A 13,626-nucleotide genomic window follows, 5' to 3' on the forward strand; every position below is an offset into this window, starting at 1 on the left:
GTCTTCCAGAGTTGCGTCGTCGTTTGGGTCTCTTCTCTGTCTTTGCTGGCAAGGAATACATCATCGGCAAAGAGGAGAGACCATGGATGAGGTAACTGGAGGTTGGCCGTGATGGTATCCATACATAGAATGAAGAGGAGGGGTGACAGAGCTGACCCTTGGTGGACCCCAGCACAGGTCCACAAATTTTCAGTTATCTGTCTTTATTTGCAAATGAATGTCCATAGATATGAATGACATGGATTATTGATAAACCTTAAACCACAGACTGACATTAAAGAGGTATGCAAGGTTTGGCAGATTTTCACGTTCGTCTTTAGAAGCTCTGGGTGTAATTCACACACACTCTGAAGTGGCAGCAAGCATATGATTTCCTGACTGCAAAATCATACCAGTCATAATTACTTTCTGGAATTTGATTATCATTCATTTGTGCGTATGTGTAGTTTTGTAGTTTTGCGTGCGTATGTACTTGTACTCAAGAGGGAAAGCAAAACCTCCTCTGACATGAAGAAGTAAACAGTGCATTAAGGATGTCGTCAGCAAAAACATCCTGCTAAAGTTATTTATTGAAATACAGATAATTTAAAACTATTTGTCAAGGAAATCAAATTAGTGAGCAAACTTTAATAATCTGATGTTAACGTTATTAATTATAGCAGTGATCAGTCATTCATCTTCCCATTGTTGCCATGGAAACTAAGCCAAATTGTCTCTACCCAACACTTGTTCTGTATGTTCATTACCTCATATCTTGTACAAACAAATGCAGGGGAGTCTTTTCATGAATCAGCTGTTTTTTGTTTTCTTTTCTTTTTTTTGAGGGGGCGGGAGGAAAAAATAACATTCTTCTGGATCTGCCAAATAGTGAGTGAAAGATATCATTCTAGAGCATACTGTATACTGCATGAACAAAGGGGAGCCCAGAAAACTCAAAAATAGCTGATGATGATGGTTCAGTTCCTGGCTGCTGTTCCAGTCTTCATGTCAAAGTATCTTCAAGGAAGATACTGAACATCAAGTTGCTCCCCAGTGCATCCATCAGAGTTTGAATGTGTGTGTGAATGCTTGATGGAAAGCATGTATGGAAATAATGTGCTTGTATCAATGTGTGTGACAGGTGAATGAGACAAGTTGTACAAAGCACTCTGAGGGCTCAAGTAGAGTAGAAAAAGCACTTATAATTAACCACTGTATAATGAAAGCTCTATCACTTTACCTGGGCAAAACTAGGTAATTCATGTTGCTATAGTTGCGTTTAAGGAATGCTATTTAAACATAGGTGTGTTATATTATACTGTTGAATGAAATTTTGAGTATATTTCAACTCCTACTAAATTTCCTATTTTGAAATTTGATTAAAATATATGTAATTGTCACTTAAAGTGTCACTTAAAAGCCTAAAGTTTTAAAGATTGAACTTGTCAGTTCACAGCGGCTGTTAGCTTGCTGAAATGATTGCAACATCACGTCACAGTTCATCTTCTCTTAACTAAATGCATACCTGGAGCTGTTATTGAGTAAAATGAATGTTATGATCTTTACAGATTATTCATAAGATGATGCGATCATCGTATCATGCAATTCATGATGCAACCATGAACCAATGATCAGGCCTGTCATTAAAACCTTTTGTTTTTTTGTTTGAACTGTGCCCCAACAATTGAAGTGTTATCTGTGGCTTTGGCAGTCTGCTTTTGTAGTAGTCTTCTGTGTAACTCAGAAATCGTTGCTATACAGCTTTGAAAAAACCTATTAGTTCAACTATAAGATGATGTTTTTATTTCTGAATAAATCTGAAAATGTTTACTGAGATCAACAATTGCTAGTTGTTTTACAGCGTACTTACTTTACCATGATTGTAAGGTCTGCAGACTTAATACCACTGTGCCAGAGTTTTTCTTACTTTCTCCTGCTCAGGGTTTTTCTTTTGCATTCTTTCTTTTCACATATAAACAAACAGAATTATCCAGTGCCGCATGGTGGTCCAGTATCATTATACACATTAATTTACTACATCTAATGTATATATAAAATCACACTGCTCACCACACTAGAAATTTAGTTAAACTAGCTGACATCCAAGGCAACAAAAATGATAAAACATTAATCAGATAAGCGGGTATAGCAAGAGGAGAAGAGATGAAGAGATAAAGTTGAAAGGAAGTGACAAATTTCTACCCAGCAAAGCAGTGAGTTGTGACATTAAAGGGTATGTCAAAGTCATCAGGTCATCTTGAATAGACTCATTAGCACATACATGGACAGAGGACAAAATAACAGTGTTCAAGCTTTGAAGCCATACCTTGCGATACATCAGTAAGGCAGGTGCTACGGCTCCCTCGACCATCCTTTTCCTCTAAAATGGGAATAAAATCATGATCAGTATCACTATATGTAGCAACAGTCTGTGACACTTTGCATTCATAATTCATAATTGTGAGAAGGGAGTAGTGCACTCTACATCATATGGATAATACTATGGATAGTATGGATAATGTGTATAATTTGGGGAGATTTTGAAAGTGTCGTGTAATGCATCTATTACAAAACACAGACGGCTAATCAGATAAAATTGTAAATTTGTAAATTAATTCAGGAATTATTTTTACACTAAAATGAACTTATTTGTCCAGTATTTGTATGCAAAAGGCACCACAGCCACTCAGTACAGGTGTATTAATGGATAACTAAGGCAGAATTTTATGTATGAATGAATGGCGGTCAGAGTGTGCGACATGAATTAATCTCAGTGATTGCACAGTACAACAGCACCGACAGTGATTTCCTACCGAGCTCTGCCTGAATGTAGCAGCACACTTTCACAGTGTAATTGGAGTCTTATCAAACTGTAGCTATTTTAGGCCTCAACCTAACAAACACAGTAGTGCACCTTTCTATCATGGATTCAGTCACTTAGACACAAACAGTGTGTCTAAGTGAGTGACTGCAATGCACAGTGGACTAAATGTAATGCCCTCTTTTAACCCGTTAATGCCTATTGTATCATATTTGATACAAACTGTTTTTGTGAGTTTAATAAACTTCAACATCATCAGTGTGATTGATTTTTTTCCAGTGAAAATGCCAGATGTAGCAGATATGATACAAATTAAAATTCATATATGCAAATTAATATCTAGTTTGTTTGTTTTTATTGTCAGACGCTTCAATAAACATTCAATTTTTTTCCAGTTTAGTGTAAATTTGCTGCAGTTAAGAAAGAAAGTAAGTGTACTTTACTGATCCCCGTGGGGAAATTCCTCTCTGCATTTAACCCATTCACTCAGTGAAGCAGTGGGCAGCCATTGGGCGCCCGGGGAGCAGTGTGTAGAGACGGTACCTTGCTCAGGGGTACCTCAGGGTGGCTGTTCAGGGGAGCCGAACCCCCGACCTTGCAATCAGGGGCCACCACTCTACCTACTGAGCTATCCCTGCCCTAATAAATCACCCTTAAGTCAAGTATTTGATTTACTTTGCTGTCTTAATTTCATTAGGTGATTTTCACCTGTGAGACTAATTTCCTATATGTACCATCCTTCTCTGGCTCTAGGCATTAGACTGAGCTTCATGCAAGTAGATGTTGCATACATAACATCACACATGGCTGATTTTACTCCCCTTATTTTTCTAGGCAAGATGGGATTAAAAGATCTGTGTTTTTCCATAGAAAGAAATTGCAGAGAAATGATTAAATTAAAAAACAAAAAGGTAGAATCTACAGAAATTTGAATAAGTCTTTGGGAAATATAAAAATATTAGTGCAAATATATTATAAATCTGTACACAGTATCACCGTGATAGAAAGGCCATTTGCAGCCCACTTAGCAAACTGACAGATCTGAGTGTTTCCAGTCAGCTTTCCCAGAAGCTTTTTGCCCTTTTGACAGTGAATGGTGTCGACTGTAATCAGATAGTTACAGTAGATTTGTCTCTGTCTCATCTGTTGGACTGCCTGTCTTTTTCTCTCTCTCTTTCTTCCTCTGTCACTCTCTAATCAATAGAAACATTGTTTCGGCTGTCCACAGAATCCAAGAAGCAAATTGTTTCTGCCAGACAGAAACAAATAGTCTTTTGCATGCACGAGGCCACAGAAAAAAGTCACACTCTTTCTGTGGAATGTGTGGAAACGCACAAATGCATACAGTAAACACACACCGTTTGAGCAGACGCTGGCAGACGGACTGCCCACATTGTTTGTCCGTAACCTTTAATCTTTTGTTCCCAAGGAGGCAGAGAAGGTCAGACCTCATGATACAAGACATAACGAGTTGACTGTAATCTTCTTCTATTGTGCTTCTGTTTCACGTGAAAATGAACAGGTAAAGCGAACATGGACTTTGGATGTTGCTCGATGTTCTGCCTCTAAATGCTTTTTGAGCAACAGGATACCTGTTGGATTACTTTATAGGATGAATGGCCTGTGATGACACAACAAAGGTTAGAACCTTTAGGTAGGATATAAATACTACTTAATAAAACATGTTAATTGTTTTGAAGTTATGTGACAACCAAAAACTGGTCGTTTGTGCCAGTGATGATCTGTGTGTGTCATATTAAAGACGATGGAGACACATTTGCATTATTTTTTCAGCATTGTTGTGTCTCATAAGCCAATTAAAACCTCTAAATTAATAAAAGACTAAAACTTTGCTGGGCTACAGCTGTTTTCAGCAGTTTTACATGTGCACATTGCAGATGAAACAATTTGTCCTGACTGAATAACAGAAATAATAACCTGCTTCGGTTATTTAGAGGATCTCCTGAATATTCTCCATATGCATGAACGTTACAGCCCAAAATAACGTTACATAGAAGCATGCAGATGTAGACGGAGAAACGTAGATTGCCACTAAGAGGTTAAAAGGAGGGAGGTCATTAATGGTGTTTGGCCAGACACTGATAGGTCACCGCTCAGTGGTGTGCTCTCTGCGGCTCTCATCCGTGAAGTAACGGATCTCCGCCTCCGAGATGCACTGATTTGAGTTTGTTGTTCGGCTGTGCCAGCAAAGCAGGAGACGTCACCGGATTTGTTTTACCTGTAAGCATGGAGGATCGTCTGTGAAGTTATCCTCTCAGCCTGGCTGCGTGTGTGTCTGACAGCCGAGTGCACGGATAAGTTTGTGGAAGTCGGCGACGGAGAATCACAAAAGGTAAAGTCAGACCTTGATGAAACACGTCACACTTTCTGTTGTCGGTGGATTGTCGAGGTTGGCTGTATCGTTACCTGCTTCGAGGATCATTGAGAGGTCTAACAAGCGGAATAAGAAACAACGCGCGTCAATAATTTACAACTTCTGTCGAGTTTTTATTGAATAAACCGAGTAAACAGATCGCTGATTACCCCGCAGGGACGACGCGCCGTAATTCGGAATGAATGCAGACTATATTTCCCACATGGCTGTGAGAAGACAACGAGTCTAATCATGATCATCACAATAATACACTTGCTGTTCCTGTCCAGTTTGCCACTCGCTCTCGGAGACAGAGGCTGTTTGTGAGAAAGTTATAAAACTGGATGTTGTCGCATCCAACGAATCCAGTGAAGAGAAATAGGCCACCCAGTACTTTTTAACTGTAATAATATTAGTTATAGCCACAGAGCAGGGATGCGGGTTCGATCCCCGGCTCGCATCATCTCAGACTCCATCTTGCCATCCAAATTGTAAACTTTTTCTTGCCAGATGTATAGAAGTAAAATATGACCATTCTTACGTTTTTAGCCATTTTTATCGTGTTTCATAAAGAGATTGCCTTGTTATTAAGTTCGCCTCACACTTCAATTATAAACCTCAACTCTCACCTTGGTCTTACTGTGTACTTACAGCAATGTCTTTACGCGTGCATTAAACCCACAAATCACTTAACTGACCTTATTTATATGTGTATAGGAAACAAGAAGCTATAAGAAAGCTTTGTACACTCTCCCTTCATTTCTATTTTTCAGTTCTCACTGATTTGCTCATCAGTAAGGACAGACTACCCTATTTGTTCTTTCACCTTTTCCACTGACCACATAATCTTTTCTAGAGCTGTCCAAAGTTGGATTTTGTAAGGTTCAGTAAAGACCGGGTGTCTTCCTAGTTCACCTTTTTGTGTCCTTGCGATCTTTTTTTTCTTTCTTTTTTTTAAACTAAAGCATTTTAGCCAGTAGCTGGAAATGTAGTTTGTGTGCTTATTTTGGTTACAATCATTTGCCACGGAGTGCTATGGTGTTAGTCATTTATTTTATATAAGGTAAGTTGGTCCCAGTGAAGTAATTAATACTGTTTCTTCATTCTTTTGGTGATCTGCGGCTACCCTTTGAGAGAGATCGTGTGAAGTCCAGTGTTCACGTAGAAGTTGCATATAACATTAATATTACAACAGTGAGTGGTTGGTGCTACACTGAGGTCTTTGAGAGGAAAACAATTCTTATGTGAGCATTGAATATCATGTGGTGGTGACTTAAAGGATATAGATCCTTATTTGGTATGTTTTATAATGTGACCATGATTGTCCAGCTGTTTGAGAGGACATGTCTGCTGTGCCGCATGTGCGCATCACCACAGCATGTGTTTTAAAAAAGTCTTCAGGGGGCCTAAAGCTCAGTGTGCACAGAATATTTTTCACTCAGAGTGTGTGTGTGTGTGTGTGTGTGTGTGTGTGTGTGTGTGTGTGTGTGACTGTGTGTGTGTGTGACTAAGTCTCCCAAAGGAACGGTTCAGACTGATTTCTTAAACAAACTCTAACAAAAACGATTGTTTCTGGTCACTTTAAACCTTCAACTCCTAGCTGTGGGAGTCAGGTATCAAAGTGTAGCACAAAAATTGGTATCCTTCCAAAAACCTACTTATTTGTAGTACACTGCATATATAGCACTTGTGAAGTAAAACCGCTAAAACATTTAGTTTTTTTTAGAAACTGTTACAATTTTCTCAAAATTACCTCAGAGAGACTGTAATGGATTTTGTTCCTTTGTCACTCAAAACATGAATTTTGGTCAGCTTTGGGAGAGTCATGTTGCTATCCACAGCTGTCCTTTCTTACGTTTAACGCACAGCAGGAAATAATCTGCGTAAGATGGGTTTATGATACTACTGTGTGGTTTAGGCAAGGAAGCAGCAGAAATAAAGACTGCAGGAAGAGTGACATGACAGACTTTGTTTTAGGGAACTTACTAAACTAAGTTAGTTATCATTTGGCTGTAATTGTTGCTGTAATACTGCTAAATGCCTGCAAGTGATATGCTTAGTGGCTGTCTCTACCTTGAATCACTGGTGTTCTCTGAGGGCAAGCAAGTCAAGCGAATAGACATCAGTTAAAACATACCAAAGTGAAAGTGATCTCTCTTCTTAGATCTCAAACAGCCTTCGTCTAATTCATTGTTTGGTTCCATCTTGTATATTACTTCCATCTTGTGGCCTCGCCTGGCTATCGCTGGAAACTAGCTTGATATGAATCCATTGGAATCTATGGTTTCTTTCGTTTTCGTAGATGAATGTGTTTTCACCTTCTTTGAAGATCTTGTTGTTTTTGATCGTCTGGATAAACCTCAGGTCTTTGATGGGACTGTGTCTACCTCTGCTTTCACTGCTCCTCGTGTGTGTGTGTGTGTGTGTGTGTGTGTGTGTGTGTGTGTGTGTGTGTGTGTGTGTGTGTGTGTGTGTGTGTGTGTGTGTGTGTGTACTTTTTATCCGAGGGGCTTTTTTTTAACCCTAGTGGGGTTGTCCTCTTGGTGGTGATCTGTGGGTCAATAACCCACTGTTCAGCATCTGTTGTCCCATGAGCCAAGGTGTGAAACAAGATGTGGGTCATTCCCAAACGAAGATGTGAATCCTTTGTGACACATCGTCCCATTGTGCCAGCATGTGAACCATTGAGGTTGCATGAGTAAAGGTGTGAGCTCAATGGTTGCATTGAGGTGGCTGATTGAGGTGATCAACTGACTACAGTGTAATCTTGAGAACCCTTAACACATTACTGAGACTGAAGAAGTCACTTGAATGAGTGACGAAACGTTTCTCCCACTAAGGCTACGTCCACACTAGCCCGGATAAATTTGAAAACGGCGTTTTCGTCTGCAAACGCTCCACGTCCACACTATCGTTTTCAGTCATTTTCACAGAGTTGTGCGCCCACATTGAAACGTCTCAAAATGCTTACGTTCCAGTACTGCGCATGCGTGAAACGCAAGACGATTTGACTTGCCTCATTTCTGTCTGCTGCTTATTTACTTTCTGGCTCTTTGCAACATTGCGACAAAATGTTGCGGAAAAACAGAGTGTTTGTGCTTTTGTGTTACTCGCAGCAACAACTCCACCTCATTGTTAATCCCTTTACAAAGTTGCAAAAGCGAGTGAGTTAAAGAATTTGAAGAAAAGCTATCTGGAGCATGTGCAGACTGATATGAATCTTTAATAGGGCTGTTGCTGTATAATGCCCTCCGCTATCTTACTGTTAAGATAGCAGAGGGCACGTGACTGCATCACATGACTAAAATGTGTCATCGTTTTCGAAAAGGCTCCAGGTTCGCTGTCCACACTTCGACGCAAAAACGGCGTTTTCAAATGTAACTACTTTGGAGAGCGTTTTCAAAACGCTACGTTTTCCTTGCCCGAAAAGGCTGTCTCAGTGTGGATGGAAGGCCAAAACGGAGAGAAAAAGATGCGTTTTCAAACGAAAACGTATTAATGTGGACATGGCCTGAAAATGCTACGTCCAAATGACCATAATCAACTTTTTGGGCCTTAACACATTGGAAAGGAAAGCCCGGCTTATGGACAGGCAAGGTTGATTTCTGGTTTAATGAAGCAGGCACAATTGATTGAATGTACTAAACTCAACCAGACACATCATTTCATTTTTTAAACCACCTGTAGATGAGCTAGTTTTGGCTGCTCTCTAATTCACAAGAGGTCACCATTGTAGGTATCTCTACATGTTTGGTTTGGTAGGCAAACATAAACCGCTGCACCTATGGAGACACTTTCAATAGCCTTTTTTAAAAATGTGTAGTCCTGTTTTTCTCAGTGCATTAAAAGCTGTTTTGAGAGATGTGGTCAGCCACAACAGCCATACTACAAACATGTCATTTTATAGAGTATGATGCATTACTGTATGGTCAACAAAATATAAGGCATTTAAACTGAACCCCACCTTAAACATTCACAGCAGTAATGTTAATTCATATAACACTGATGGGGAGCATTTTTCTGCAGCAATAATTTCTACCTGATGGAGGCAATGAACTTTGTTTTTCACTGTGGTTTGTCAGAGTTCGTAAATTAAACTCCACAGCACTTTTCAGTTCTGTCAGTGACGTTAAGCACTTAATCTTTCTTTACAAACCTTTACAAATGTGCTTCAGACCTTTAATCATCTTAATAAACAGCCACAATCTAGTGCAGCTGGACTCTATTCTGTTTACTTAAATTTGTAGATAGATGCAGAAGTATGATTGGTTTGCTTTAATAATTATAATATATAACTTATATTAGGTTGGATATAGAAATATGAGGAAAAGGGTAATGTATATAAAATGTATGGAGGTTTGCAGAATCAAGGGAGTAAAGTAGAGGTAAAGTGGTTTTGGAGAGTGGGGTCAGGGTGGAGGTGATTGGAGCAAAGGGAAGATAAAGGAAAGAGGAAAGACACAGGTATAAGGAAGGGAGGCTGGAGAGGTAATTTGAAGGAGATGGAGAACGGGTGTAGAGAGGTGGTTCAGCATGAGCGTCCATTTTCATGTCTCCTTCCCTTTTTGCTTTACTTCCTTTGGCATCTTCTTTTTTCCAACAGCACTTTTTAAAAGTTTTGTTCCTCTACAGCCTTCTTCTAAAATGTATTTCAGTCTTCTGCATCTGTTCTCTGGCTCTCCCTCAGAGGACTGTTTTGGCAGCCAGGGCTTGTCTGTCACAAGATTTTGCTGAGCCTTGCAGAAAGACTTTCTTTCTCCTCGTCGAGCTTTACAATTTCACTGCCCCTCTGCTTCAGCTGATCCTTTGGTGGATACCCGAACCCTTTCTGCTGCCAGCAGTGTGATCAGCTTGTAGCGCTCCTGCTGGTACAAGTTTGAAATCTTGCTCAGTTTGTGCATTTTTAGTCTGTGTTCATACAGGTTGCAGTACATCGTTGACCTTTCAGCTAGCAGCTCTCTGATGCACGGTGTTGCTCTGTGCTCGCTTTGTTTTAATTGGTCATTTTCAACTTAGGACTGGATCCTAGTCTTGCTACTTCATTGTGTACTAAATGAGTATTACACCTAAAGCAGATCATCGTGGTGTTCTTATTTTTTCCTTTGCATTCTAAAATTTTATTAATGATTTGATTTACACTTAAAACCTTTTAATGTTGGTCAAGTTTAGAATTGTTATTTGTTTCCTAACTGATCAAATGGTTTCAGTGACTTGCTTGGGATGAAAATTAATCCTAAAAAATATCCCAAAATATGTGTGTGTTGGAGAACACCTGAGCTATTAATATCCAGGGCCTTAAAAATTCCTTCAAATGAATTAGCGTCATTATGTGACACATTCACATATAATCAGGTTACTTTCCTAAACAACAGATGCACAAAAAGACCGAATGTGTACAGAAATAAAGGTTTGATTATTAACATGTCACTAGATTATGCAAACTAAGTGTCATTTAGTGTGATGCTGAACAAAGGGACGACCTCCAGACTCCTCTTTCATGTCTTCTGTTGGAGTTTTCTGTAGGTATCCGATCAGCCTTTGTCACAAACACATGATACATATAAGCATGATCAGATTCTAATCATTCTTTTCTTTGTTTTGCAAATATATTTCAGGCACATTCTTGTTTTTAAACCTGGCTTAACAGCCCTCAACAGTTCTATACCCAGCTTGTTCTTAGTGAGGCCAATTTGAATGCATCTCAACGTCTCATGTCTACTGGTTTCCGACAGCCCTAGTTCTCTTCACTGTCTGTGGTTGTCAGGCCTGGGAAAATGCCTCCTACTCCACAGGAAATGACTCTCAGTCACAGTTTTCTTTACCTCATTCAGTTTTTTTCTGCATTCCTGCCATTTAAGTAGCTTCCATGGAGTATATTATATATAGTCCTATGGATGTGCATAAAGAAAGTTTGGCCTACATTTTTTTATTTCATGTTGTTTTAATGGTTAGGGCGTTTTAAGTGTGCATTGTGTTAGGTGTTGAACTGACTGAGCTAGAGGTTATGGGGGGTTTCCGTTGTGGAAAATATCTAAGTTTCTTGCACTTGCCTTTTCCTGTTGCACACTGCATGTGGTTTTGGCATGACCTTCTGTGGTACTGACATAACGTTTTTCTTCTTGTGAACAACAAAATGCCCCCCCAAAAAATTGTAGTGTTCTTACTTTGTTTGAAAGCTCGTGATTATAAGGTGATGTATCTGACCAGAAGAAGTAAATGATAGCATTTACCTGTGTTTGAGATAACTAGGAAATTTCTTACTCAGAAACCATCAACCAAATATAATAACATTTTAAACAGTCTGACTCCACCAAGGTATAGAATCTCTGGGGTATAGAGAATCCTGTTATTCTATTGGTACCGACTACTAAATATTTGCTATCATCACATTCCTGGTTGATGCTTAAAGACATGGAGAATGGCCAAACTGGATTAAGCTCATAGGGAAGCAACCAAATAACGTAAAACCAAGGCATGCAAGAGCCTCTCTGAATGCACAACATGTCAGTTTTTGAAACGGAAGACTATACCAGCAGAGGGTCACGCTAGGTACCACTCCTAAGAACAGAAAAGTGAGGCTACATGGGTTGCATGGGCTCACCAAAATTGGACTATAGAACATGGCTATTCAATTACAATCCATTTAGAGAAAATGTCCTCACGTAAAAGCCTGAAATATCATTAGGTGACATATCATAAAGCCTAATAGTTGTATCAGTGGCTGCAAGTAGTTAAAGAAAGAACGTTCTGTTCAATAGTTTTCCAACAATGCATATTATATATTTTTTTACTATAAGATGCAGGGTTCACCAGAAAATTATATGGTACAAGGTTTTAACATAATGAGCGCTGTGAAATTTTAGCTTCATATATCAAATACTTTTCGATATATTCTTTTGAAAAAAAGAACCATCATCCCACTTTGGCACCATGTTTTTTTTTCACAAATTGAAATCTGAAGCAATGTTTAAACATGAATATCTCTAAAACTATCCATCCATCCATCCATTTGCTTCCGCTTATCCTTTTCAGGGTCGCGGGGGGCGCTGTTGCCTATCCCAGCTGTCATAGGGCGAGAGGCGGGGTGCACCCTGGACAGGTCGCCAGTCTGTCGCAGGGCTTACACACAGGGACAGACAACCATTTGCTCTCACATTCACACCTATGGGCAATTTGGATTAATCAGTTAACCTATCCCCACAAACTAGATGTCTTTGGATGGTGGGAGGAAGCCGGAGTAAAACCACGCAAACACGGGGAGAAAATGCAAACTCCACACAGAAAGACTGCTGTGTGGCAACAGTGCTAACCACCGTGCTGCCCATCTCTCTCTAAAAAAATTAAAGATAAAAACCTAAACTTTTCACTGGTCTTTGAAAATGAGTCATAATCTGTCATCTGCGACAGATACAGCGTATTGGTTAGCTAGAATATTTTTCTTAAAAGTCCACCGCTGCTCCAGAACAGCCTCTGGATCTTGAGCTGGACTGTGGCCTGTCTGTTGGTGACCTGGGCAATAGGAGATTTGAAAAATGTCGCTAAAGCTAATGATTCTCAATTCTTTCTGCTGCAACATTCAAATTGTACAGTTAAAAGTAAAGTTTGGCATGACCACATGAAAGTATCCATGTTTTTGAACCATTTCTTCTGTTATGGACCCCGTACTACAAACTGATTATTGTTTAGATGCCACCTGACCATACCTATCGCTTTATAACCACATCTTCTGATGGCTTCTTCCAGCAGGATACCATGTAACAAGTCAGCAGATTTCAAACTGGTTTCTTGTACATGACAATGACTTCACTGTACTCAGATGACCTCCACAATCACCAGATCGCAATTTGCAAGGGAAATTTGCATCATGGATGTGAGTCCATCAAATCTGTGCCATCTGTGTGATGCTGTCATGGCAATATGTACCAAAATCTCTAATGAGAGCTTCCGGGTCCTGGTTGAATCGATGCCTTGAAGAATTAAGGCAGTTCTGAAGGGAAAATGGAGTCAAACCTAATACCAGCAAGGCGAACAGGAAAAAGAGCAGGTCCATTGAGTGTATATTTTATTTTAGTTACAAATGTGAGTCACAGCATATCTAGGTTAGAATAAAATATGTCTGGTTGTTCACCTGAATCTCTCTTAATTTCCTTTAAGTGTAGGTTTGACTCACAATCAGCTCCACAGAACAGCTGTGCTTGTTTCCATAGTCTAACAAGGTTATTTTTAGATGGCACAGTATCTAAATAAGTGATGAAAGCTGGTGTTTTGATGAGTACAGCAAGTCTTCCAAGAGAAGGAGTCAGCCCTTTTCATGAAGTAAAATATGGGACATGGGATTGCTTGCTAGCTCAGATTAACTCAAGGCAAGGCAAGTTTATTTGTATAGCACAATTCAACAACAAGGTGATTCAAAGTGCTTTACAGAGACATTAGAAACAAAAACAAATAAAAA

General features: G+C 39.5%; 1 protein-coding gene across 2 annotated transcripts in view; it reads left to right on the forward strand.

Annotated features, from left to right (window-relative positions):
* The window catches only part of gramd1bb (GRAM domain containing 1Bb), a 116,138-nt gene that overhangs the window by 16,868 nt on the left and 85,644 nt on the right, over nucleotides 1-13,626 (forward strand). The window contains exon 1 of one of the 2 annotated variants that reach the window (XM_042222563.1): nucleotides 5,061-5,153. The exons of the other annotated variant lie outside the window; for it this stretch is intronic. The gene's annotated coding sequence lies outside the window, so the exon portion shown is untranslated. Of the gene's footprint in view, nucleotides 1-5,060; nucleotides 5,154-13,626 lie in introns of those variants that run through there. 2 annotated transcript variants of the gene reach the window in all.

Source organism: Haplochromis burtoni, unplaced genomic scaffold, assembly GCF_018398535.1.
Source record: "Haplochromis burtoni strain Fernald_Lab_line unplaced genomic scaffold, NCSU_Asbu1 Contig_88, whole genome shotgun sequence".
In the NCBI taxonomy this organism is placed as follows: domain Eukaryota; kingdom Metazoa; phylum Chordata; class Actinopteri; order Cichliformes; family Cichlidae; genus Haplochromis; species Haplochromis burtoni.